The following is a 24675-nucleotide window of genomic DNA, read 5'->3' on the forward strand; positions in this document are numbered from 1 at the left end:
TGCTCCCAAAAAACGTGGCGGTTGGCACACCAGCCTCCTTGGTAACTTGCTTCTTCTGCTCCTTACTAGCAACTTTCTTGCTAGAGGAGCTACGGACACCTTTTTTTGGGGCCAACTTCTTCAGAGCAGGTTAGACAGCAGGCCGCAGTTGCACAAATTGTAGAGTTGTCTGAGGCCAGACGTGACGTCGCGTGACGTTATGCTGCACACACACACCGCTGCAGGACTTCTTCCTGGCACTGGTGGTTCTCTTGAGTCTTGTGCACCTAAAAACAATGGAAGATAGAGGAACATCAGTTCAGTAAAGTTATACACCCCAAAAAAATCGAAAAACACTGCAAAATCAGCACAATCCCATTCCATTCATGCCCTCCATGATGTTTAAGTTCAAGACAGCCCACAGAAAGACTAGGCCCATGCTAGACTCAAATACCCCTGGTGAAAAGGCCACAAGTACAGCCCCAAAAAACGAAAATCACTGAAAAATCAGCACAATCCCATTCCACCCATGCCCTCCATGATGTTTAAGTTCAAGACAGCCCACAGAAAGACTAGGCCCATGCTAGACTCAAATACCCCTGGTGAAAAGGCCACAAGTACAGCCCCAAAAAACGAAAATCACTGAAAAATCAGCACAATCCCAATCCATCCATGCCCTCCATGATGTTTACATTCAAGACAACCCACAGAAAGACTAGGCCCATGCAAGACTCACTACCCCTGGGCATAAAGGTTGAAAAGTAGGCAAAATGGTTGCAGGCCTAACAACAAAGCCTGCATTCAAAATGGCCACTTGCCTCCCAGCACATGGCCAGTGCCTGTAGCAGCACTCAAAATGGCCACCAGCCACATGGCCTGTCCCTCCCCATGAACACCCCCAAAAATCGAAAAACACAGCAAAATCAGCACAATCCCATTCCATCCATGCCCTCCATGATGTTTAAGTTCAAGACAGCCCACAGAAAGACTAGGCCCATGCTAGACTCAAATACCCCTGGTGAAAAGGCCACAAGTACAGCCCCAAAAAACAAAAATTACTGAAAAATCAGCACAATCCCAATACATCCATGCCCTCCATGATGTTTAAATTCAAGACAACCCACAGAAAGACTAGGCCCATGCAAGGCTCACTACCCCTGGGCATAAAGGTTGAAAAGTAGGCAAAATGGTTGCAGGCCTAACAACAAAGCCTGCATTCAAAATGGCCACTTGCCTCCCAGCACATGGTCAGTGCCTGTAGCAGCACTCAAAATGGCCACCAGCCACATGGCCTGTCCATCCCCATGAACACCCCCAAAAATCGAAAAACACTGCAAAATCAGCACAATCCCATTCCATCCATGCCCTCCATGATGTTTAAGTTCAAGACAGCCCACAGAAAGACTAGGCCCATGCTAGACTCTAATACCCCTGGTGAAAAGGCCACAAGTACAGCCCCAAAAAACGAAAATCACTGAAAAATCAGCACAATCCCAATCCATCCATGCCCTCCATGATGTTTAAATTCAAGACAACCCACAGAAAGACTAGGCCCATGCAAGACTCACTACCCCTGGGCATAAAGGTTGAAAAGTAGGCAAAATGGTTGCAGATCTAACAACAAAGCCTGCATTCAAAATGGCCACTTGCCTCCCAGCACATGGCCAGTGCCTGTAGCAGCACTCAAAATGGCCACCAGCCACATGGCCTGTCCCTCCCCATGAACACCCCCAAAAATCGAAAAACACAGCAAAATCAGCACAATCCCATTCCATCCATGCCCTCCATGGTGTTTAAGTTCAAGACAGCCCACAGAAAGACTAGGCCCATGCTAGACTCAAATACCCCTGGTGAAAAGGCCACAAGTACAGCCCCAAAAAACGAAAATCACTGAAAAATCAGCACAATCCCAATCCATCCATGCCCTCCATGATGTTTAAATTCAAGACAACTCACAGAAAGACTAGGCCCATGCAAGACTCACTACCCATGGGCATAAAGGTTGAAAAGTAGGCAAAATGGTTGCAGGCCTAACAACAAAGCCTGCATTCAAAATGGCCACTTGCCTCCCAGCACATGGCCAGTGCCTGTAGCAGCACTCAAAATGGCCACCAGCCACATGGCCTGTCCCTCCCCATGAACACCCCCAAAAATTGAAAAACACTGCAAAATCAGCACAATCCCATTCCATCCATGCCCTCCATGATGTTTAAGTTCAAGACAGCCCACAGAAAGACTAGGCCCATGCTAGACTCAAATACCCCTGGTGAAAAGGCCACAAGTACAGCCCCAAAAAACGAAAATCACTGAAAAATCAGCACAATCTCATTCCATCCATGCCCTCCATGATGTTTAAGTTCAAGACAGCCCACAGAAAGACTAGGCCCATGCTAGACTTAAATACCCCTGGTGAAAAGGCCACAAGTACAGCCCCAAAAAACGAAAATCACTGAAAAATCAGCACAATCCCAATCCATCCATGCCCTCCATGATGTTTAAGTTCAAGACAACCCACAGAAAGACTCAGTCCACCCACCACTGAGTACCCCTGGGCAAAAGGCCCCAAAACAGCCCAAAAATCGAAAATTCTAAAATTTTAGTTGCAGCAACTGTAATGCCCCAAACAAACTTACTTGTAAAATTTCTAATCCAACAGTGATCCAAAGAAAGTCAAAAAGACCTCAAATCCAAATATCCAGCAGCATCCACAAAAAGTAATCCTTCCAGCTCCAGATCCAAATGAAAAGTGACCAGGAGATGGACAAAGCAGTGGGTGGAGCCTGCTGGACAGGAACAGGAAGTTGAAGACTGTGGGGAACTTCCTTCCTCCCACCCCCCTCCCCCCCTCCCCAAAATGGACTCCTCGCTAAAAAAGTGCAGGCAAATGTCAACCTAAGGAGGTATTCAGATAGAAATCATCATTTCAAGAAGGTTTATGCTGCTTGCTGGTGGATTTCTTGTGCAGAATTGCAAATTTTATATTTTCGCTTGTGCGAGATTGTTGCTGCTCGCCGCATCTCAAATCTCGCAATTGCGAAGTACCGCGAGACGTGATCTCGCCGTACTCGCGTTGACAAACTCTCGCTGTGCAAGTTGGCAAGCCGCGATGACGTAATCCCGCTCGCCAAATTCCCGCGGGATCGCACAGCAAGATCCAAAATGGCGCAGCACTCGCAAAATATCGAGAAAAACAACTCGGCAAACGATGATAAACGCCGCGCGCCGCAAAAATTGTATCACCAACGACGCGAGCCGCAAAAAAAATCCGCTGCGTGCAAATTTGCGGATTTTGCGGGAAATTCGCAAATCTCATGGATTGCGAATTTCCCAAAAATCCGCAAAATCCGCGAGCGTAACGGATTTTCCGCCCATGCTTAGTTAGAAACCATGGAGACCATAGGGGGAGATAAAGGGGAGGAGACCAAGGGCATGGGGCGGAAATGTTAGCAAGGCCAGTAAATGAACTGGAGGGGTTAGGAGGAACTGTGTTGGAGACCCTTAGAGAGGAGGTTTGAGGGAGGTTAGTCGTGCTGGGCTGGAAGGTCGGAAGATCGTCAAGGCGGGTGTTGGTCGCCTTGCCAGTGTCATGCACATGGTTTCTGAAGAGGGGAAAAAGGTCCGCAAATTTATTATGGTTTTTGGTTGAGACTTGGATCAATACAATGCCACTTTTTTAGAGGGTGATGGTGAGGTCAGCTCTCAGGGTTGCGGAGGGTGCTATTGTGAGCTTAGTGCCGTAAGGAATGTTCCTGGTTGAGCGTACATTGAGGAGGTGCGAAAAGGTATTGCGCCAAGAGGGGATTCTTCTGGAGTAGAAAACAAGGTTGTTGATGACTGTGCCATTGTCCGCACTGAGACGTAGGTCAGACGTCTCGTGGTAATTTTTCAGGGTGAGGTGTTTGAAGGTTTTTGTAGCGGTTTTAGAGAGGTTAGGGGGTAATCCAAGGTGTATGAATTTGCCCCAGTAGTGGTCAGGCTAGACCAACCATGTTGGCTAGGATTGGGCACGACCGGAGAGACCTGGGTCAGTAAGCAGCAGATGTCCTTATGTCCCCGCTCATTGAGATGGTAAATGTTTAGGAGATAGGAAATTGGCTGGGTTGTAAGTGAGGAAAAAGAAGAAGAAAAAGAAAATTCCTAGAGCGTTCCCAAGGAACAACAGGTCTTTTACTGATTGTTGTAGCCGGACAGTGCCACTTCAAGATGGCCGCCACCTGAGCGACTAGGCCCTAGCTTGTTGTGCTGGTGCAGTCCTCTTTCTGTTGCCACTGTCTGGGCAAGCCTGGTTGGGGTGCAGCTGTGGGCCCTTATTTGTTTTTAAAGTACAGTCCTCTTTCTGTAGTCAGTACCAGGTACTGCATTTAGGAGGGTAGAAGGTCCGAAGTAATATTCAGTTTAAAGTTTCCGCAGATACAAAAGAAAGAAAACTCCAGTTTTCTGGTCATTTCTGGGCATGGTTCACAGTTCACCCTCAAAGTCTTGTTCTAACAGTCTTGTTCTAACAGTCTTGTTCTAACAGTTAGACATCTGCCGAAGGTCTCTTAGTTGCTGTCCTGCTGTCGTGCAGAATATAGATCATGGCTGTATGCAATCCTATCTCACTGCTGCCGTGAGCACGATCACCGTGGAGAACACTGAAATGAGGGTGAGGCAGCAAACAGCTCCCCAAGGCTCCGGCTCTCAGGCGCACCGCTTCGCAGCCCCTTGATCTCATTGCTGCCTGAAGCGCGATCGCCGTGAGAGCATTGTAATAGGGGTGAGGCGGTCTACAGCTCCCCGGGGCTTCGGCTCGTGATGTGTGAGCAGGCACAGCTGCAATGAGGTCCAAGGGTCTGCCTGGGTGTGCTGTGCAGGGCCGCTGGTTCCCCTGCGGGACACAGGTTCAGGGGCTTGAGGTGTAGGACACCGCCTCACAGCTCCTCAGCATCCCTGCAGCCACCGAGCTCGCTCCCCTAGCACGAGGTAGCACTGCTACCATGAAGGGCGATGCGGCGAAAAGCTTCCCAGTGCCTCGGACTCATCTGAGGGCCAGCGCAACTTCTGGCAAGACACAGACTCAGGGCCAAAAAGTGATGAGTGGCCTGCAGCAGGGTACAGGGGGATGGTGGGACCGGACTCACCAAGTCAACAGATCCGGGCAAGCGTCCACAGTCAGTCTCCCAGCAGCCCAGCCTTTGGTCTCTGTCAGCTGGATTCGGGAGGCAACACTCGACTGGGGCCCCGTTTGTTAGCAGCAGCAAGGTATCCGACGGACACAGCCAACGGTCAGCACTTCTAAAAAATGGCCAATGTCCTAGATGAGGTAAGAGGGGTCTGCAGGTGCTGGTCTATGCGGTGTTGCTGGAGCTAAGCTAGCGCTTTATGATTGTGTGATTATCAGGGTAATCACTCCGCGCTTCTTCCCTACTGCCGTTGAGCAAACTACCTGAGCTATCCATTTGGCTTTCACTCGCTTAGAGTCTTCCAGAGATAGTTTGGTCTCCTGCAGGAGAATCACATCTCCATTGCTCTTAGCCAGGTAGTCGAGTATCTTTTTTCTCTTGACTGGGTGGTTGAGGCCCTTGACATTGAGGGAGACTATTTTTAGGTTAGCCGTCAGGGTAAGGTAGTTGGTTTGTGTTATTGGCTATCTTGTGTGGGCGCTGTTACCACCATGACCTTACCCCTTCTTACGTTGAGTGCGTGCCTTCCCCTCCCATATGGCTTCCTGTAGTGGTGATTGAGACCTGTATTCACCCATGTTGGATCTACTGTATCCCAAGTTTGCCCTGGTTCTAGTGTTTCTTCTTGTAAAGAGTTGAATAGATAGAAGGATATGGAAAGTTTAGAAGACAGTGGATAGATTAAGGACATGTACACAATACAAGCAATCCTTCCCCCCCCCCCCTTGTTACAAAAACCTTGTATTCTGAACGTGCGACAAGATCTCGGTTCCGTCTCCCTGGGAGCTATTTTTTAGAATGCTACTCCCCCCCCCGATTGTCCTTCTGCCGTCTCAGGCTAGTCTATGTGCGTTTTTGTTGTCCATTTGCTTATAACGGCCAGGGACTATGGCAGCCCGCTCCTGTTCCCGCCCTACATCATGCCCCCCAACAGTTTCCATATGAAAGGATACATAGTCCGGTTCCGGTTGCTGCTTGTTGTTTCGCTTGGTTTTCTAACCTGAGAGTTCCTCAGCTGGTTTTGTGGGAGGACATTTGCTCCTGCTCCAAAGCGCCTTGAGGTAGCTGATACTTAAACCATAGTGATTTTGTTCTTGAGGTAGATACGGTTGTTTGCCCGGGCCTTGCTTTGCTGTTGTGAGGTCGGTTCTATTCAATGTCTGAGGTAGTTAAGGTTGTAATTCCTGAGTGTTCCATCTTGCTCAATGTTTACCTTCAGGTTTCAGCACATACTCCCTCCACTGTTAGATCTGGTGAAGCTCTTCTCTTAGTTGATCCTGTTTGAGATGTTTCCATATCTTGTTGCGTTGGCCCTCTAAGTATCTGTTTAGCTCTCTCGGGTCTTCGAAGACATGTGTTTTCCCTTTGTTGTTAATTCGGAATTTTGTAGGGCCCGTGAATGAGAATATGATGTTTTTCTTCCTCATCTTGTCTCTCAGGGCCAGGAAGCCTTTTCTGATGTCCACTGAGGGCTTGGAGTAGTCTTCTATTAGAATTATCCTCTGCCCATTTCACGCGATGTTTTGGTTTTTCCTTGCAACCACGAATATGGCTTCTGTGTGTTGTGATCTTAACAGCCTGCATATTATTGGGCGAGGGCTCGTCCTTATAGATGCTTTCAAGGCTGGGACTCTGTAGGCTCTGTCCAGCTCGAAGGGGTGATCAAATTTGAAGTTTGTGATTTTAGGTATCATTTTATCGATGAAGGCCAGGCAGGAGCCTGCCTTATCTTCCTTGCCCTCTGGCACTCCTATGATTCTTATGCTCCCTCTTCTATTACGGTCTTCCAACTCCGCCGTCTGCTTCTGGAGGGCTGCTGTGGTCTTAGTTGGGGCCTTAAGGTCTTTGCTTATTTGTTGGTCCGCTTCCTCAATGTCGCTTATTCTCTGCTCAACCACTGTCAATCTGTTGTTTGCCGCATGTATGTCCGCTCTTACTGCTGCCAATTCCAGTTGGATTGCGTCCGTAGTTTGTTTCGTAGTTTTGGCCTCTGCCAACTTTTTAAAAATCCAGTGTGCTATTGATATCAGGTTTTTGCTTAATCGGAGAGTCCGTTAGTGTGTCTGCCCTGTTCTTTTTCATCTGCTGTTGAACTTATCCTTCGCTTCCGCCATGTCTGTTATCCCTCTCTTCGTCTGATGGAGCACAAATCTCCCCCCTCTTCTTTGGGTTGTGGGTTGACCTTTCAGTCCCTGTGTGGGCATCGCTGTGCCCGTTGGCTTTTTTTGGGTGTCACCTCTGGACCAGCGCTGTGCGCTCTCATGCGGGGATAGCAGAGGTTGTGCTCTGTGAGGCCGCTCTGTTTCGTGTCTCCAGGGTAAGGCAGGGTTTACCCTTGTTTGGTGTGGAGCTGAGGCACATGTGCTGACAAGACCCCACCTGTTGGTGCTTCTGGTGAAGATGGGTCTGTCACTCTGGTATGGCTATAGTTTTACTTTATTATAGTGTTCCCCACCTGCGCGCAGTGGTCGTTTGATTTCTGCTTGCATGGGGCCTTGCCTATCAGTGAGGTCCTTGTCTACCCAGTGCTTCCTCCCGGGGGTAGTTCATCTCTCCATCCCCTCACAGCGCCGTTCCATCTGCGTTCAACTATATGATCCTTCTCTTGCTGCTGCTCTGTGTGTTCTCACTCTCCCTCTGATCTCTCTCTGGTAGGGGCGTTGGCCGTGGTTGGAAATGCGGCACTCCGTCCCACCACACCATCTCATCAATCACCCACGCACAAAACAACACACACACTAGACATAAAGAAATACTAAGAACATTCCAAGACTTCTATCAAGAACTTTACATAAAAGACCAGGTCCTAGACCAAGAAGGGAGGGGAAAAATACCTACACAGATTAGATCTCCCAAAGATAACAAATGAAGAGGCTCAGAAACTAGAACAGGAAATAAGCTCAGCAGAGATGGAGATGGTGGTCAAGTCCCGAAACGATAACAAAGCACCAGGTCCAGATGGATAAACAGCTACTTTCTACAAAACTTTTTTAACGCACCTGAAACCCACCATGAAAAAGGTGTTCAATTACTGTGCAGTGGAAGGAATGGTCTCCCAATCCATGTCTCAGGTGAATATAATTGTAATCCCAATGGAAGGCTAGGACGCACTATTACCCAAAAACTACAGACCCATATCTCTAATCAACGTGGACTGCAAAATATACGCTAAAATTCTGGCCTCAACACTAAACCCCATACTACCAGGACTAATAAGTAACTCACAGGTAGGGTTCCTAAAGACCCGTATGTCACACGATAACACCAGACTCTTATGCCACATTCTTTAACGTACCTCCAAAACAGACGAACTAGCCGTGGCTATCACAACAGATGCCGAGAAAGCTTTCAACAGGGTATCTTGGGACTTCCTACAACAGTCAATGCAAGCATTTAACCTTGGGGCTACATACACACAGAAGATAATGGCACTGTACAGGAACCCCAGAGCACGCATTGTAGTTAATGGGTCAGTCTCCGACTCATTCGCTCTACAGCACGGAACTAGACAGGGCTGCCCCTAGTCCCCCTCATTTTTCCTGCTGGCCTCGGAACCCCTGATCAGTGATATCGAGGCTAACGAGGAAGTGAGCGGGATCAGCATCAACGAAGTGGAAGTCAAATTAGTTGCGCATGCAGAGGACATCCTTATAGTTACAGAGCAACCTACGACCTCTATTGCGGCCCTCATAGAAACTATATGAACGTATTCAAGCCACTCAGGGTACAAACTCAACAAGGACAAGTCTGAATGTAAACCGCTCAACATCCACACCACTAAAGACATAATGGGAGGATCATCTAGGGGTGCAATTCGGCAATGACATTAAATCCACGCTAGACAAAAATTAGAAGACTAGAGAAAACAAAGTCACTTTTAGAATCCTGGTCCCCCAAATTTATAACATGGTGGGGTAGAATAGAGACAGTCAAGATGATAATCACCCCAATGGTTAATTATCTGCTGAGCATGCTACCACTCTTACTCACTGACTACTTCCACCGCAAGTTAGACAAGATGATTAATGAATTTCTATGGAAGGGCAAGAAAGCGAGAATAAGCATAAAAATCTAAGACTAGACAAAAAACTGGGTGGTCTTAACCTAGCAGACTACAGAACCTTCCAAACCGCATTCCTTGCAAAACAAGGAGCCTACTGGTTGTCACCCCTCCTGGGATACACATCGGTTTGGCTATTAGTCGAGCGTGCCATCCTAAACAACCTGGAACCACTGGTACTCCTAAAAGCCAATAAACACACACACGCCTCCAACCCAATATTCAAAAACACAAAAATGGCGGGCTCAAGATAGACAAGAAATTGGAGCACAGTGTAAAGGACTCAAAGTGGGAATCCTTGTGGGCAAACACCAAGATTAAATGCAGGGGGAAACCCCTATCCAAAGAGACATGGAAGACAATAGGAATCTCCTATCCAGCTAAGCTAGAAGAGGGAGGCAGCAACGTCACGTTTTTCACGATAAAAGAGAAATATAACCTACCTGACATCGAACTATACAACTTCCTAAAGATCAGAATCCATCAATATAATACAATACATGATGAAACTCAACAGAGTAGGACACCACTTATCACACATGTACAAGTTACTATGCTCTAGCGCCAACAAAATTAATGACAAACCAGCTGACTACTGGGCAAAACAACGTGGCACCGCACTTGGTGAGCGCAAACTTAATCTCCTCTGGGCCGCCCCCTCATGGAATAAATCTCCCCTGTACTAGCTCATACAACATTCTGGCTACTACACAAGACTTACTGGACCCCAGCTTGCCTTGCAGCACTGGTTCTCAGGGATAAACGCCTGTGCTGGAACTGCAACAAAGAAAAGAAGGACTTAGCAAACCTCATCTTTTACTGCCCCAAAATGAAAAAGTTCTGGGAGAAAATATTCACATTCATAAAAAAGCACTGGGCTGCACACTAAAGCCAGAATTCTCTACCCTTACCACCATGTTTATGACTGCAGAGCTAGATTCATAACACAACAGGGACCTGTTAGATCTCCTACTGACAGCAGCAGTGAAAATAGTACTGTCCAAATGGAAGGATACAGCCAAGGCGACATTCAAAGGTTGGCTTAATTGGGTGACGTACCGCAGAGGCGCAGACAGTACAGCTCCGGTACTCACCCTGGAGACTAGCAACCAGAGGAATGTGGGCATCACTGGATAAGTACCTGGACCCCTACAAACCCCCATGACCTCAGCTGGAGAAGAGCGTATGCTCACAAGTATATCAACTTAACCCCAGAAAATATCCACGACTGAAATAATCTTCTTGTATACTATCTCCTCCTCTCTCTCTTTTATTTTCTATCTTTCCTCCTTTTCATCCACTCCTATTCTTTTAACAAGACAGTGGAAAAGGGGACAGCCAAACATGTATACCACTTACCCGATCCTAAAAAATACAGCCAGTTTGGGCTGTTACCCTGTAATGATAAAGCGATGATAAGTGTATGTATAAAACATTTAATAAAATACTTTGAAATCATAAAAAGGATGTTAATTTAAAATGAGTAATAACAGCTCTTATGTAAGTGCTAGTAAGTTTGAAATTTGTGGCAACGTTTTAGTATCATAGGGAGTTACACTTTAAGGAAGCAAGACTATCTACATCATATAAGAATGACCATCTACAGTTGTGGAGGTTTTTGTATGCTGTTGATATATCACCACTTGATGGCAATGTATTTCTTTATAACATTTATAAAGCCCATAAATCACCCCAACCAGGGGATTTCCGCGCTGCAACATCCTGAGGCAACCAAAAGGGAAAGATCAAAACAATGAGGTTTTCAGAAGCTTCCTGAAAGATAGGTAGTTGGTGCAGAGACGTAAGTGGATGGGCAGTTTGTTCCATATAGATGGAGCCAGATATGAAAAAGATTTACCCCATAGTCTCGCTTATTTTACCCGAGGAATGTGGAAGAGATCTTTGGACCCTGAGCGGAGAGTCCTAGGGGGTGTACATCTGACCAATTTATCTGACATGTATATTGGTCCCATGTTGTTCAGGGCTTTGAACCCCATGCAGCAGATCTTGAAGATTATTATTTTGCGGATGTGTAGCCAGTGCAATTTCCTGAATAGTAGAAGTGAGGCTGTTATGGGGGGGGCATTGGTCACTAAGCGGGCTGCTGTGTTCTGGACTACCTGCAGTCTATTTAAGGAAGATTCCTTGGCTGAAATTAACAGAGCATTGCAGTAGTCCAGGCGGCTTAAGACTAGTGCTTGTATCAGGGTTTTGCGTGTAGATAGTGGGAGTAGGGGGAAATCTTTGTGCAGAAGGCTGAGTACATGGTAACAGGTCCTGGTGGTTGATTTGGCATGCTCTTCCAGGCTCAGCTTCTGGTCTATTTGGATCCCTAAGTTTTTCACCACTTGTTTTGGGGATGGGGCCAGGCCTAGCTCTCCTGGCCACCAGTTAGGTGACCACCTGGTGACTGCTTCTTTGAATAACCTAATCTCTGTTTTCTCTGCGTTTAACTGAAAGAAGTTGTTACTCATCCAATCAGTGATGGTTTTCATGCCCTCAGAGGAGGTGTCCTGAATACTTGTGTTATTCTTGTCAAAAGAGAGAAGCAGTTGTGTGTCATTGGCATAGGAAATTGGTATGAACCCTAGGTTTCGTAGGAGATATGCAAGTGCTGTCACATAAATGTTAAATAAGGTAGTGTTCGCTCAAACATGAACCCAGTGGTACACCCTTAGAAACATTTGTGGTTTGTGATCTGAAAGGACCAAGGTTGATGGTTTGAGTTCTCTCAGCCAGAAAATTGGTTAACCTTGGTGCCTTCTCCAGGATCCATAGAGCCCTGAGTCTGTCCAGCAATATCTTGTGTGAGATGGTGTTGAAAGCTGCAGACAAGTCCAGCAGTATAAGAAGTAGTGCTTGATCATTGTCTGCAAGCATCCGGATATTGTCTGTGACTGTCACAAGTGCTGATTCTGTGCTGTGTCTGGGTCTGAATCCTGACTGTGAGTGGTCTCGACAGTTTGAGGATTCTATGTATTTAGACAGGGGTTTATTACCTGCTTCTCTAGTAGTTTGCTTTGTAGAAGGAGTAGTGAGATGGGGTGATAATTAGTGATGATGCCCGCGGGGCAGTTTTGCATTTTTCCTAATGGGCAAGATCTGTGCTGCTTTCCATTCCTTTGGAAGCTTGCCTTCTTTTAGTGAGCTATTTAAAATGGAAAAAATGGGAGTAGCGAGCTGATTGGCTAGCGAGCCTGAGATCTTGCTGGGAATCAGGTCTAGGGGGAGCCAGATTTGGTTGTTTTTAATATAGATTCAGTTTCCCCTAGAGAAAGTGTGAGGAATTCTTCAGGTTTATTATTACTAGCATAGATAGTGGGAGGGGGTCCGATATGTGTCCTAAGCTAAAGCATTTGTTTGCCGTTATCATGTTGTAGATATTTTCTATTTTTAATGTGAGGTATTCTGCTATTTTATCGCAGAGCTTCTGAGATGGCACCTCTTCTGAGTTGCACGCTTGAGGATTAGTAAATGTTTTGAGGCCTTGGAATTAAGCTTTGGGGGTATTTTCTGCCTGAGCCAGTTGGTTTGTTATATATATTTTGCATGCAATTTTCAAACTGCTGTGGTATTTGGTCTGGGCAGATTTAAATTGTTCTCTATCTTGGGGGTCGTGAGTGTGTCGCCACTGTCTCTGTAAATTCTTGCACTGCCTTTTTTCGGTTTGAAGATTAGGATTGTACCATGAGGACTGAGGGCGTTTAGGGACTGCGGGAGTCAATTTCAGGTGTACCAACGTCAGTTGGACAGACAAATCCTGTGAAAGCCAAATCAGCCATCCAAGGTCAATAATGAGAGTACCATTAATGTTTGTAATAATAACATTTGTTACTTACATCACTTAGATAAAACATAAGTGTAATATGAAGTACAATTGTTATTATTACATGACAGATTTTGGTTTGAAGGTGGCTTCATCAAAGACATATACTGAGTTATTTTGGGATCAGTAATATGAGGGTTTGATAGACAAAATCAAAAAGGTTGAGTGTCCTTCCCTTAATTATTTCAGTTACCTCTTCAGTGAGTAACGACCGCCGCAGAATGCAGATGAATGACCAACCCTTGATCTGGTCTCAGATGATGTGATTGGCTGGCCTAGATGCAGTCCTGACGAGAAATGATTACAATTCTGATGAGTATGTCAGCAATAACCAACTAAAGAACAAAAAATCATACAAACCCTAACCTGAGAATGCCTAGACATGTACAAAAGAAACCCATTACTAAAAAACAATAAAATGCATAAGCACAATAATGTCAGGAAGTAAAGTGAAGGTTGCTACAAATGGCAGAACTCAAACAGTATTCCAAATACTCTAATGTGTGACATCATATCATGGATTCAGAGAGAAAAATGACATTCATCGAACATTGAACAATGATCCAAAAGCCATAAAGCCCACCCCAGCTCCAGAACAACACAGGCTATTGATTTCTGTTAGAAATACACTCAAAGGGTTTGAAAATAGAGGATCTACAGTAGGATATTTCTCCACGAGCTGTCACAGCAATTTACTCAAAGTGTGGGGACAAGCTAAATGTCCGCCATTTTGATAGCCTATTTGAATATGCCTAGCGGGCCATGTGTACATCAGGGAATCTATAATTTGAATTGTTTATTTATTTGGAGTATGTTAATCTGATCAGTGATGATACTTAAAAAGAATGCATGATAGCTCAATCAGGAGGTTCTGACAGGAGGGTAGAGTGACACTGGCAACAAAATGTGACCTACAGACTATTCTGCAAATACATTACATTTTCCAAACTGTAAACTCGAATGGCAGGTCTGCTAAAAATGTTTTGCTAAGGGAAACGAGAAACACTACCATTAAAATTCACTGTAAGCCCCCCTTTCTTAGGAGAAACAAGATCGCTACATTCACCATCAGCAATGCTGCGTCCACTGTCGATCAATCAATCAATCAATCAATCAATCAATCAATCAATCAATCAGGTTTCTTGTCAAGTTTGACTACTCACCTGTTAAGGTCTCAAAGCGCAGGAGGTGGATCTGCAGTTCAGTCTAAGAGCCAGGTCTTGAGGTCCTTCCTGAGTTGAGACAACAACAGTGATGGCCTGAGATGAAGAGGCAGGGAGTTTCAGATGTTTGCAGTGAGGAAGGAGAAGGATCGTCCTCCAGCTGTGGTATTGTGGATCTGCGGGATATTGGCCAGGGCAGCTGGACAAGGCAGAGATGTCTGGTGGGAGTGTAGAAGGAGAGACAGTGGTTGAGGTATGCAGGTCCAGGGTTGTGGAGGGCTTTTTAGGCGTGCATGATGAGCTTGAATGTAATTCTTTTGTTGATAGGTAACCATTGAAGGTCTCTAAGGTGGCTGGTGATGCGGCTGTGGCGGGGGATGGTCATGATGACTCTGGCAGAGGTGTTCTGTCTGTTATGCAGTTTCTTTAGGAGTTTTTTGGTGGTGCAGGCAAAGAGGGCATTGCCATAGTTGAGTCTGCTGCTGATGAGTACATGGGTGACCATTTTCCTGTACTCGGTGAGGATCCACTTGAAGATCTTTCGAAGCAGGCAGAGCATGTGGAAGCATGAGGATGAGACAGCGTTAATTTGGTGTTTTTTTGTGAGTGAGAAGTACAGGATAATGCCGAGGTTTGTTGCATGGTCCATGGGTGTGGGAGGGGTTCTGAGCACTTTGGACAACCAGGAGTCATCCCAGGTATAGGGGGTGTCAGCAACGTAGGTGTTTTGGTGTGAGAACATGGGTCCTGGGGAAGCAAAGGGTGCAGTCTAGTCTTTCCCTGGCAAACTTTGTGGGGTGGATGACAAAGCAGGAAAGGATTGGTGGGTTGTGGGCAGGGGTGGGGTTTAGCGGTTTTCAATATACGCATTCAGAAGAAGGGGTTTCAGGCTCTTTCTGACTCCTCAGACTACCAGAGAGCAAAACGTTTGGGGCAGAGAGTTTAGATGTTGAGGGCCTTTCTGAGGCGCTTGTCAAGAAAGGCACTTGACTTCTGTAGCCCAGTGATGCCCAAAGCAGTGCAGCTGATGCTGACTGGTATGCCCTGTGCACCCTCTGTGTGGCCGGGAGTCCCGATTTACTTTGGCCTGTCATCTTGAACCTAGCCTGGGTTGTGTCGGGAAGCATTGCTGTAGTGATCACAGCATGTGCATTCCCTTGCAGCTGGGAAATGGGTATGCAGGGCCTCAGTTCATCACCTGCAGTGACTAAGAGGACAGCTGTGGGAAGGCGCAGCACCTTCCCACATCATTTCAGAAAGTCACATTGGAAAGCGACTTGCCAATGTCATACATGTCTGTGGGGGTTGAGCCTGAGTGTTACAAGCGTGTCTGCACTGGTAGAGGCTGCAGGGGCCCCCTAGGGAAAGATGGTTCCTACTTCAGAGGATGCCTTTGGCTCTTCATCATCAAGTTGGCATCGTGGGGTCTGGGGGGGACGGCAGAACCGGATAATGGCCTGCCGGATACAAACAAAAGGTGGAGACACAACTCCAGGGGCCTTGTAGAAGAGGGTTTCAGGGGGCTCAATGAAGGCTTTCATTTGGACTCAGGACCTCAATTGAGCTGGGGCTGGGCTCCAGCCATTATGTCTCTGGGAACTACACATGGGCAGCTAGGGCTGAGGAGAGGTCATGCCAGTAGGGGCTGTGTGTGGACCTGGAAGCTCACATAGCAGTACAAGGCAGTAAAATGTGGGTCATGGAGGAACACTGGGAGTGATTTGGTAGGGCCTGAGAGGCAGCATTGTATCAGATGCACCAGGCACAGTAGATGGGGGCATGCTTGGCGCAGGGGAGTATAGGGATTCCCTGGGGCACACAGTGGCAGGGGAGTTGATTGTGGGTGTTAGTGGATGAACATGAAGGTATTGCAGTGTGGCTCGTGGGCCTGGGAAGGAGGGAGGCCTGCCCAGTTGGTGAAGCCAGGCATTTGACAAAGCAACAATGCCTGCAGTTTAGGCGGGTAGGCAGCTGAAGACACCAACAAGACACATGACAACTCAAGGACATTTGTCAGAAAATAGGGGCAGTCATGAGTGGGTGGATGGTGAAGTACTTGAGGATGCGTATGTGGAGCTGCCAGTGGTGCAGGCATTGTGGGAGGTTGTGCATCAGACGTGTCAGTTTGTGTTTTACAGAATTCATATGCAGGCAATGGGGGCACCACTGGGCAGCAGATGGAGACTCACAGTGGAAGTCGCAAAGCGAGATGGAAACCAGAGTTTTACTTCAGGTAAGAATGGGGGGTGGTCAGTGTGGGATACACAGAGTGATGGGGACTTTTGAGAAATCGTGTAACTAAATTGGGGTCACACGATAATGGAAGGTGTGGGAGAGCAAACGAAGGGGCAGTAAGCAGAAGAGACCATAAAAATGGCTCCCCTACATGGGTTAGATGATGCCCCTGGGGACTGTTGATTTAAACTCTTGCATAGAAACATTCAGGTTTCGAAAGGTCCAATGGGGAAGTGAGGAAGAAATGGACATTGGCATTCTTGTTTATGCTGACATTTATTGTGAGAAGTATGCAGACAGAGGAGGATGTCAATTCAGACTTATGGATGTCATTGATACAAGGTACAGCCTCGATCCACGCAGCGAGTGCCTTCATATTATAGATACAACCTTTCAACATCATCTTGCCCAACAAGGGGTGGGTACTATAATGTAAACCAACTGTATTTTGGAGGCTACACTTGACTTAGGTGTGGCAAGGAATTTGAAGCCAGAGTAAGCGTGAATAAATACATATTTTGGGGAGAATTGTTGGTTCGGAGTTGTGGATACAGTGGATGGCCTCAAGACAATCTATATAGTGAGTGCCTTTCTGATTACAGGTCAGACATATCAAACCCATCGCGCCCAACAAGGGTAGCTCTAAATATATAATGAAAATGTTAATAGACCTGCAGGTTGAGTAACCTAAATAATCTACTCGACCTAACTTAGGGCCTCATTATGATTGCGGTGAATCCGCATACTCCGGGCTGGCGGAAGCCACCGCCGGCCCGGAGTTTGCGGATTCACCGCGGCGGACACACAAATGACCCCCAGCCAGATTAGGATGGCTGGGGGGTCATTTTTACGTCCGCTGCTTTTCCGCAGCGGTCGCCTTCTGACCGCGGCGGAAAAGCTCTAACATGGCTGGCGGTGTCTATCAGACACCGCCAGCCATATTAGGATTTGAATTTTGTAATGCCTCTCCGCGGCGGCTATGCCGCCAGGAAAAGGCATACGACTTTTCTTTGGGGGCCCGTTGTGGGCCCCCCGGGTGAAGGAGGGGTGGGGGTGCGCATGGTGGGTACCTATGGTCCCCCCCTGCATTTGCATGCACAAAGCGGCAGGCACCGCGTGGTGCCTGCCGCTTTGTGCATGCAAATGCACTGATTGCATTTTTAACATTGCGGCGGTTACTGCTTCAAGCAGCACCCGCCGCAATGTTAAACATACAGGATGTGACCGCCAGGGTGGCGGTCACATCCTAATTTGTATGGAGGGACCGCCGCTGCCCCTGCGGACGGTCCCTCCTCCTCTGGGGTGGAGGACGGACGCAGGTCCGTCCGCCATCCTAATAGGGCCCCAAATGTACTTGACCCATAAACTGGTCGCAAAATGTGCGATCATGTTCAACTAACCAGAACGGGTGAGTAGGTCCTAATTATACCTCAGCCAGAAAAATCTGACTCACCATAGTGAGTGGGTGAATAGATTTTTCGAGGCCTGAAGGGGCGGGTAGTCTGCCTAGGCCCACAGGTACCACTGCCAGGGTATGTTGGAACTTTAACTAAGGTTCTTTTCTAGACACCCTGGGGAAATTAAACACAAGTCTTCAGAATGTGGCGGCGGCCATCCTCTTACTCAGTGTTTCTCGCTGGCCAGCCCCTTGGAGCTGTGGAAGGATACTAAGGAGAGAAGGGCCTCAGGGTCCTGCTGGGTAAAACAGCTCCTACAACAATTAAGTTAGGAAGTCTACTGCCATGACTGGCACAATACGCTGCTGAAGGTTTTGAGGTTGGAGTGAGGACTTGGGGGGCTTCCAAGTGGGTTATCAGGGCCTCGGGCGATGGAGGTGGGCTGAAAATGTTGCTGTCTTCCAAGGCAGCACCAGAGGTGGTGCCCGCCAGCTTGCAAGAATAGATTGATGAGGGGAGGTTTGTGGGCCCGTTCTGTGAATGGTCTTTACTGACTTGATCATATCTCCCTTGGGAGTAGTGCTGAACACAGACATTATGATAGTGAGATTGCTCAGAGGGAAGGGCTGGATTTCAAAGTTCTTGGAGTACGGTATTGGGAATTGGTCGATTGGAACTAAAGACATTTCAGAGGTTATTTTGGTTTTTGAATTCTGCATGCAAGGTGGTGCAGGGAAGATGGATTTTCTTGCAGGAGACTGGGCAGGGCCATGTCAGGTGCTGTTTTTGCCACATCATACGGCACACACTTCCAGGGCTGTGGGGTGGACATTAGTGGGTGGAGGTTTTTCTTGAACGACTTGCCTGTGGTGTCGATGAAGTTTCAAGAGGAACACATACTGTTGCAGGTGCAGAGATTGTCTGATGCAGTGGGTGCACATGGTTTTGTGCCCCTTTTCTGAGATGGACGATGGTGTATGGAAGGATGGCCACAGTAATGGTTGCAGGATGGATGGAGCATAGCATGCTTGAATTCTTCCCGCAGCTGGTGGTCTTGTCAAGGTTTTAAAATGGATTGCATGACAGCGGTAGAGACGGTGTACAGGCATAAGGCACTGTATTTAAACATTATGCGACTGTTGCAATGCTTCATGGATTTATGGTCACAACTGTATATTGTGTTCATGGCTAAACTTCTGTCTGGTGTTACCAATGCTAAGGCTGCACAGTGGCACTGATTTCACAGTCTTGCCCTAAGAGCAGAAGAAGCAAAGATGCCCTTTTCCTGCAAGGATTTGGGATTGGGGGGCTCGTAAGTGATCAGGTAGATGGAGATGTCTGTAGCTGAACCTACCTGGAGGAGTTATTAGCTTGCTTGGAGTGGTTTAGGGACCTTTGAAGGGTGCATGGGATACACTTGAGCTAGGACCAAGGTAGCAGGGTAGGACAGGTTATACATTTATGTAATGTTTTTAATTGATCATGGTGTCTCACCGCGTTAATGTTGGGTTCATTGGTAGTTTTTGTTGTTTTATGGCAAGTTGTATTTGGGGTTTGCTCCCGCACAGGAGGACAATTTAGGGAAGATTTTGAAGGGGTGGAGTAAGGGGAGAAGTCGTGGGGGAAAAATGTTATGGGATGCCGCCCCATTGGAATCGCTGTTGAGGATTTTAAGGTGTTTGTCGGTGTGTTCTTACAATCAGTTTGAGGCAGCTTTATTCAGGTTATGCATGATGTAGATGTTCTTTGGAACTTTCAGGGCATCTGAGCTTTTGGGGTCAGGGCGTAAGTTAGGGGTGTTGCATGCAGAAATATGGTGGAGCAGAGTCAACTCAAGATTTGGTTATTTAAAACTAAAATGGCTCAGGCAGGGAGGAGCAAATGGGTATGGTTGCAGGTCAGAGCTAGAAAGGAGTCGTGCCTGGTGGATGTACGGCGCAGCTTTTGGAAGTGGCCAGGTTGGAGACAGGAGGTGATAGTCTGTCACAAGCTGGGCTAGGGTTGTGACCTTCCAATGGTTTGCAGTACTATGTATAGTCTTGAAGAAACTGGGTCGGAATTATGCCAGTTCTAGGGTCCATTCTTTCTGGTTTTGGACAGCAACTGCAGCTGCATGATTGGGAGGGAGCTGGTCTCAGATTCGCAGGATGGGTAGGTGGTGGGCCAGGTGTTGGGAGAGATATGTGCGGAAAAGAGAGGTGAGGTCCTACTTTTGGGGGGAGGGAAGGGCGGTACAACATGCTGGCTAACTTTTTTCTTTTCCCACAAAGTGTGTGATCGGCTGTGGGAGACATGTGATGGTGTCTTGAATGGTTGGACATTTGTTATTCAATGGGTGGCCAAGTCTGCGGAACTACAGATCTATGAATGACACCTGGGATTGCCCAGCGGCAGGCATGGGGTGCTCTGGTATTGGAAGGATATGATAAGATAGGGCTATATGTTACTGTTTTTAGTGACCATGGTATTTGAGTGTGTTGTCCGGACATGCTCGTTATACCTTAGGGCGGATATGAGCTGGTACGTCTCGGGGGTTAACTTTACTGCAACACATGCAACTGGACTTGGTCTTAATGCAGCTGAAGCTGGCGAGATCTTCCCTGGCTGGACTGAGTTTTTGTGCCCCATAGGAAGTACATGGGGCCTTTAAACATGCAGTTATCGACAAAAGCTACGAGGTAACTCAATAGTGCATTGAGCGTTTTTGTGTAGCAAGGGACATTGCAGTGGTGACACAGGGGGGCATAGAGGAAGATGAAACAGGACTTTTATTGTTCAGATGAGGTGCATCTTTCTGAACCGGGCAATGCTTATTATCTGTTGGATTTCAAGGATTTGCTTGGGAAAATATGGAGGGAGAAGGTTTTGTGTGGCAGAAGAGATGGCTGAGTTGCTGTGTAGCAGTAGGTTGGGGTGGGGCAGTAAAAAGCCCTCTGGGGGTTTTCATGGGTGGCGGTGGTTTGGACGGGTGGAAAGTCAGATGCGGGCATTTTCGCCCCTCAGGGGGAGGAAGTGAGCTTAAGCGAAAGAAGGCAGAGTGCGAGATGCCTGGGGCAGGACAAGGAGGCTTCATTGGATGATGCTTTCTTTTTAAAGATGTTTTGATATTATGATAAATGTTGAAGTATTTAAATGTTTCCAATCCTGTCCTAATAAATGGCCTTTTACACATCATGGAGAATGCGTGTGATTACCTCAGGATAAGGGTATGTTAAGCACGTGTCGAATATTAGAGATAATACAATTTCGTTGGTAAGAATAATTAGGCCATGCATCTCCAAGACATTAACTCGCCCTCGCCTAGTATGACATTGGACGGTCAATGAGGTGATTGTAGGCTTCACTACATTTATTTCGATGTTTCTATAAAACAGAGCATCACCAGACATTTCACTTACAGGCGTCCTCTCAGTCACACCGTCTTCCTCAACTTTTATTTTCCGCAGGAGGATAGAATGAGAAAACGCACCTTTGTAATATATCTATGTGGATATTTACCGAAATGGAATGATGCTATCGCTGTAAACTAGGCATAAATGCAGCTTTATGTGAGAATGCAACATTTCAAAGCATGGTTTCGTTTGATAGTGTGTCCAGATAGAAGGAAACTCGTCTATATAACACAGCGTCTTCTCTTAAAACTGCAATGCGATCGTAAATCTTTGGTGTCTGTTATTTCACGTTGAAGGGCCCTGTGAATTTCAGATGAACATATTAAGCGGAAGGGATTTTAGGCTGAGATAAAGAAAACATCTATCTAAACAGCATGTTTGTCTTCAAAGGGGCTGTTCATTAGTAGCCTGCAGCAAAAGTCTTTGAAAAAGTCATACACAGAGCAGTGTGAACAATATAACCTTATCAAGCTCAAGAGAAGCTTCGAGAACGGATCAGCTCCTGCTCAGGGGAATGCATTTACTGGCAAGTCACACAGCAGTGGGTGCCACATGAAAGGTGTTTATGAAATCACTGCGCAGCCGTCTTAGACAGGCCTTGCAGCTAGTTCAGAATCCAAGTCGGGGGTTCTTTAAGTTGAGGGATCTTGAGTATTCCACGCGCTGCTCAAAGTATGACAGTTATGTTCCTGATGCTTGATTGACATCGAGTAAGGAAAAACAAGGAAGCTGTACACACGGAAATTTGCTATGAAATAGATGCTGCCAATTCGACATGACCGATACATTTGGAGTACACGTTTCTTAAGACATATTCTTTATTTCAACTAATTATTCCAAGATGATTTCAAAAGGACATGGAAACGTAAGGTTGCATCAGGATTTTGTCTAATAAAGTAGATAAAAAAATTAATCCTTGAAGTGGTGAGCGCAATAAAAATGTAGCTTAATCACTCTTTCAGCGTGATAGGTGATTTGCAGGTACATTTTGTAACTTTCTTAACATGTTGGCATACTTTGTGTAAAAAGTCTTGCAAGATACTGGTAGGAGACTGGCAGAAAATGCCTCTGAGCTAGAGGATTCCTGTGTGAACCAGTCCCACGTGGACAAAAACAAATAAGCAAAACTGCATACTGCCAGAGTATTACATTTCCACAAATTTCAAAAGTATAATTAATATTTCTCACATGCCTAATCTTATGTGACTGTTGAAGAGAGCACTAGCTTGAATCAAAGAGCCCAAAAATATCCTTGCTAGCTGTGAAGTTGTGCCCAAATATAAAAAACAAATGTGAATTCAGTCATAAACTTAAGGTTAAAACAAAATTTCTCGTGTATACGTCTGGCAGAAATTCACAAGGGGATTCTTGATAGGTATAAGCCAATTTACGGCCGAAGAGATCTTTGAGATGGGTATAGATTTCTTCACACTGGTGGGAAAGTGGATGGTTCAATGCATAAATAGTCGTGCGTTAGACCTGTCAGCCTTAGGGTGGTCTTCCCACAAATGTTTTGCCTGTTTGACTCCAATTTTGCTTGATATTTGCTTCTATTGGCCTTAGGACTCTGTGCATTTTACCACTGCTCAACCATGGTTTGGTTGGCATATATCTAATTGGCATATATAATGTACATGTCAGTCCTTTGTGGAGTGATATACCATAGACTTAGGGCCTGCAATTTTGATGCTACTAGTGGGCCTGCAGCACTCATTGTGTCACCCACTTAAATAGCACTATAAACCTTGTCTCAGGCCTGCCATTGCAGCTTGAATGCAGAGTTACGCTGCCATGTTAACTTGGCATTTAAAACCCCTTTCCAAGCCTTAATCTTCCCAATCATTACGCATAAGCCACACCTAAGGTATGCCCTAGGAAGCCCAAAGGGCAGGGTGCTGTGTAAATTAAAGGTATACCATGTAATTTTAAGCTTTACATGTCCTGGTAGTGAAAAACTCCCAAATTTGTTTCTCACTACTGTGAGGCCTACCCGTCCCATAATATAACATTGAGGACTCCTTAATACATTTAATACTATGTAATTCCCTATTGAGAGAATAGCTGTTATGTTTGATACCTACTACAATAATAAATCCTTTTTAATGGTAAATTTGAGTTTATCACAGCAATTTCGAAAATTACACCTTGGGAAAGTTGCCGTTTTCCTGCTTTTAGCCCTGTGTTCCTGCAACCTGTCTCTGATTGCACGTCTTGGTTGGGTGATAGATGGGCTTTGTGTTTTTCCTCTAGAAAGCCACACTCAATGGGAGCTTAGGTGTGACATGATGAGGCATCCTGGCAGGATTGGAAGGAGGAGCTGGGCACTGTCTCATACCCGAATAGGCTCTGTCCTGTCCCCACACAAAGGACTACTTACCACACTTTTCTCAGTCAGGAGCCAGGGCAGGGAGGAAGGAACTCTGTGCATTTCAAAGGCCTATCTTTGAAGTCTCCCCCACTTCAAAAGAATCAGTGGGAATAAGAGCTGGATCTCAGACCCTACCACTTCAGTACACATCTGGACCTGTGGATACTCGGCAAGGAAGAAGGATTGTTGTGCTGTTGAAGTACTGTCACTCTTCTCGACTGTTGCTCTCAAAGAACTGCTGCCTGCTGCCCTCCTTGCTTGTGTGCGAAGGATGGACCAGCATCACTTGACCCCATAACCCAGAGGGACTCCAAGGGCTAGTTGTCTGGCCTCCTGATCTGAAGTCTCAGGGGCATAAAAGAATCCAACCACCCTGCTTTTGCACCTGGACTTTGCCATCTGTGAGTCTGCTCTGCCAAGTGGTGCCGCCCCAGTCCTGGACCCTTGGAAGTGGGCCTAAGGTGCTTCGCAATCAAAACCAATGCATTGCTGTTGGTGCGGAGATCAGAACCGACTAATAGCCAGTGTTGTGCGGATCAGAACTGGCGCATCACCACCACTGCATAGATCGCAGTTGACTCACCATCTGTTGAGCCACCCTTGTGCAACGCTTCTTCCAAGAGCAAGGTCCTCACATCCCTGTGGATGGCAAACTCAGCAACAATGACGAGAACACTCTGCAATCATCACAACCAATGCATCGCTTCTGCTGTTTAGAGCCTAACCGATGCATTGTCTCGTCTGCACCCTGCATCCTTGCTGGCAACAGAATCCTCGACATTGACAAACCTGGACTAAGGTATTTTGCTCAGTGGGCCAAGCCTAGTACCTGTAGCTGGCCTGTGCGCCATCACAGTTGGCCTGAACTTTTGACTTTGCCCTGGTCCAGCGTGACCACAAATCTCTTATTGCGCTTTATACTTTTTGGTACTATTTTTACTTAAAACTTAAAAATCAACATCTCCAGTTCTACTTGTTGGATTTTTGTAGTTTTGGTGTCAAATAATTGATTAAAATGTAATCTCTATTTCTAAGTTGGTTTGGTATTTTTCTTGCTTTGTGGTTTTAGCTTTTTACTCTTTGTGTGCTGCAT

Source organism: Lissotriton vulgaris, chromosome 4_1 (assembly GCF_964263255.1).
Source record: "Lissotriton vulgaris chromosome 4_1, aLisVul1.2, whole genome shotgun sequence".
Classification (NCBI taxonomy): domain Eukaryota; kingdom Metazoa; phylum Chordata; class Amphibia; order Caudata; family Salamandridae; genus Lissotriton; species Lissotriton vulgaris.